Here is a 4,133-nt window from a genome sequence, read left to right as displayed (position 1 = left end):
AGGAGGGAGCAGAGCTTCTGCCCAGGGGAGCGGAGGAAGGGAAGGAATTAATTTCCTACGCTCGTTAGGCTTCCAGCCTAAATAAGGTTAATGGGTGGCTGCAGGAAGCAAGGGGAGATTGCTCCAGGGTTGCTGTGTGGGGGGCAGCAGGGGCTGATGTGACTGACCCAAAGTCTCGGGGTGAGCAAGGACCAGCATGTTAAACTGCAATGCTGGCGGGGGCGAGCAGAGACCCCAGCCGGCATCCGTGCCCACGCCGCGGCGGGCAGGGGACCGGGCTCATGTGCCAAGGGTGGGTGCTGGTGTTGGGGCACAACCCTGCCCTTGGGGACTCTGGAAACCAGGGCGTGAAAACGTGGAGCCTGGGGACAGAGGTGGCCGCAGGACATCAAAGGGCTCCCAGTGGGAAGGTGGCATGACATCAGAGTGGCCACAGGTGCTGAGCAGGTGACACAGCCAAAAAGGGACGTTGTGTCCCCTGCCCACCAAGCCATCGCCTTGCTCGCGGGACACCTCCACCCTCGTGCCTGCCTCTGGTGCTGACAAATGGCTCCCACCTGCTGCTTTCTTCTGGGGCTTCTCTTGCAGCTGAAACCCTGTGGGACAGCACTGCTTCACTGGGCTCAGGCTTTGGACACAGACATCCCAGGACAGGGAGCGACACCAACCTCCCCTCCCAGAAGCTCACTGCTCTCCATGTTTGCAGCCTGTCCTTATGGTGGGATGGGGAGATGTCAGCGAGGCCTCTGAGCCTGGGATGGCTGGGAACCACGGAAGCAGATGGCTTTAGCATTAGCTAACTTGGGCTGGGGGGACTCAGGGCAGCTCTGCCAGGATGGGCTGATCCAGGGGACCAGCACCAGGACACTGCTGCTGTTCAGGACAACAGGGCAGTATCTCCTCTGCTGCTAAAGCCTGCTCTAGAAACAGCACCAAATACGATACTGGCGGAGGAGCTGCATCCCCTCTAGCACCCCACCACCTCTCGCCACCCTGCACCCAGGCCAGATCTATTTTTAGACCCCACAAGTGCTCCCTCCCTCAGGGACCTGCTTCCACAGTGCAGAGATAAGGGTCTGGGCGCAGCCTGCAGCTGGAGAGCCCATCTCCCCCTCCACGGCCTCTGCTCTATCACAGGAGCAAAAATCAGGTCTTGCTCCAGCAACCTGCGGAAAGGAGGAAGAGGAGGTGGAGGAGGAGGAAGAGGAGGTTGAGGAGGAGGAAGAGGAGGTGGAGGAGGAGGAAGAGGCTCCAGCCAAGCCAAAGCAGGAGTTTCCTGGTTTACAGAGTCAGCTTTTCCAGGGGTAGAGATAAGACAACGCACGTGGAGTTGTCACCCCAAGCAAAGCTGGTCTGTGGCCTGAAAGAGAGCCCCAGGGAGGGGAGATGCTGTGTCACAGCACCATAGCGCTGCGAGGTTGCTGCAGTGGAAGGTGCACAGAGACCCTCATCCTGCAGCCCTGGCTCTCCCATCCTCCACCTGCCCCGGCTGTGCTTCCTCCCGCACCAGGTGAAGGCTGGGGGCGAGGGGGGCCGGGGGGAAATCGGATGCTGGGAGTAACGGCCATTGTTTGTAGCTAAAATAAAAACCAAGCAAAAATAAATCCTTCCTGTTGGCGTGGGCAGGGCCCTGGGACGCTCTGCCTGCCTGCACAGGGCTGCTTAGAGCTGCCACTGACAGTAAACGAATGTTTATAGCTCCTGGGATGCCATAAATAGGTGGGGTGTGGGCCAGGGAAAGGGGCACAGCCGGGGGGCTATCCCAGCACCTGGGGACAGCAGCAGAGATTTTCCCCAGGAGGAGCCCTGCAGGGAGGTCACCTACCCTGTGGCACAAGCAGACCCAGTGTTGCTGGAGGAGTTGCTCGCAGCACACAAACCACTCTGCCCTCTCCACTGGCTGATGTTGAGCCGCCTGCAGGAGACACCTGGGATGTGCCTCCACACCTCGATGCCTGCCCCCAGCCTCCTCCTGCCCCAGCAGGGGATGCAGGCATCACTGGAGGGGTGACGCCCAGAGTGGGTGTTGACAGCCCCCTCCAGCCCCAGCACACTGCTTCCCACTCTGGTGGGGCCAGCTTTCCCCCGTTGCTGCTCCTTGAGGAAGGCCATGGCCTCCTGAGCTCTTTGCTGAGCTCCCAGAGCAGTTCCTGTTCCCGTTCCCATTCCCAAAGAGGTTTCCTTCCGATGGGGAGGAGGCAGGCATGCAGCCAGCGAGGAAGTGCCTTGGCGGGGGTGGTGCGGCGCTCCCAGAATTGTTCCTTTGTGCAGAACAGACCACTGCCTGCCTGCACCCTGCCTGCACCCACTGCTCCTCCGGTGCGGACAGGAGCACCCTGCCAAGCGCAGGAGAAGGGGAATGCTCAGCCCCTGGGAGGTGGCAGGGGTGAGCAGATCATCCCTATCAGCCAGGCTCAGCTTCCCAGCCAGTCACCACCAGCTGGGTGTGGAGCAAACTGGGATGACTGGGACGGGCTGGTGGGGCCAGGAATACCAGCCTGGAAAGTACCTGCTCCTCCCAGCGTGTACTTATGGAGCAATTTGGCATGCTCCAGCCCGGAGGGCTTTTAGAGAAAAGCCAGCAATTAATGCTCACACTTGATAGCTGACAACATCCCGTAACAGTGGAAGATTTGCTAAGGGGCCACTGGATGCACATGAATCATCTCCTCCCTGGAAACAAGGGCCCCTTGAGTGAGGCGGATGAGGGGTGCGTCTCCGACTCAGCATCCAACAATGTCAGCAGGAGCTGGAGCACTTGGGGCTGGCTCTGGCATGGCTGGGAGACCCCACCCTCCCTGGCTCTCCAACTGCCCCAGCCAGTGCCTCTTCCACCCCTTGCTGTGATTAACACCCTTGCTGTTAGCCCCAGGACCCCACCAGCTAGCCCTGCTCCTCAGCAGTTCCCAGCTCGGGTACCACAGCATCCCTGGGCATTGTGGAGCACAAGGTGAGTGCAAACCTTTTGACCCATCCCTTAAACTCTTGGCACATCCCTGCTGCCTCCCCACAGCACACCCTACACCCTGCCAAGCCAGGCTGCACATCTCCTGAGGATCTCACCATGACCTAACAGTAACTAATATCCTTAGCTGATAACCTTGGAAAATCAGTCACGGGAGATGAACATGAAACCTGCTTGCTCAAGGGGGCAGAAGGTCCCCCACCAGCTCTCCCTCCCACCGCAGTCACCCACTGGCTTCTCTTCTTACACAAAGGAGCCCGCAGGGTTCACAGGGCCCCTCCATCCCATTCCAGGCCTGGGAGAGGGGGAGATGAGCAACCAGACAGGTTAAATAGCAAGAAGGCTGCCCTGGCTCTGTCTCCTGAGCCTCCTTCATCTGTGGCCCCATCTGCTCCAGATGCACACCCCGACACTGACAGCAGCTCTTGGAGGGATTCCTTTCCCAGCACAGCCCCAGCATCACAGCCAGCTCAGACACTTTCAGCAGCACTCATGGGAAGGGTCCTATGTCTGGCCCAGTGCCTTTGCCCGCAGCAGCTCTTCTCCCCAGTATAAACAGCTCTGCAGAAAGCCTTATCACAACGCCTTGCTCCCAGCTGCTCGCCCACCCCAGCAGAGACCAGCCAAGCAGCAAGTCCAACATGGGGCAGAGCAGCAGAGCCACGCTCTCCCCAAGCTCTCCTGCTTCACCTGGGCCCTCTGTGCTGAAGCAGTTTATTGGAGTCCTTGTCACCTCTTAAAAAGCAGAGAAGAGCAAGGGGAGCCGTGGTGCATGCCTGCGGCTGGGGGTCTGTCTGGTGGCCGGCCAGGGAGCCGGGGTGCATGCCTGCGGCTGGTGCTCTGTCTGGTGCCAGCCAGTGCCCAGAGGCTGGGCACAAGGGAATCAACTGCAGGAGCAAGACCCCAAACATCCCCATCCCAATACACTCTGTTCTGGAGGAGAGGCAGTTTCACATTCTCCTTGCAGTCTTACACATGAAAACAGGAGCCATGAATAGAGAGAAGTGTAATTACAGGCCAACAGAGCTTGCAAAGGGCAAAGATTATCACACGCCTGCCAGCTCACGCACTGCAGAAACCATTGCTCACTGCTGTGGGCCAGACAAGCCTCTTCTCTATGTAACTGGATTAAAGGAGAAACTGGAGAACACGGGGATCATGGTGGTTC

The sequence above is a fragment of the Antrostomus carolinensis genome, unplaced genomic scaffold (genome assembly GCF_000700745.2).
Source record: "Antrostomus carolinensis isolate BGI_N321 unplaced genomic scaffold, ASM70074v2 scaffold30431, whole genome shotgun sequence".
In the NCBI taxonomy this organism is placed as follows: Eukaryota; Metazoa; Chordata; class Aves; order Caprimulgiformes; family Caprimulgidae; genus Antrostomus; species Antrostomus carolinensis.
This window is presented reverse-complemented; position numbering follows the sequence as displayed.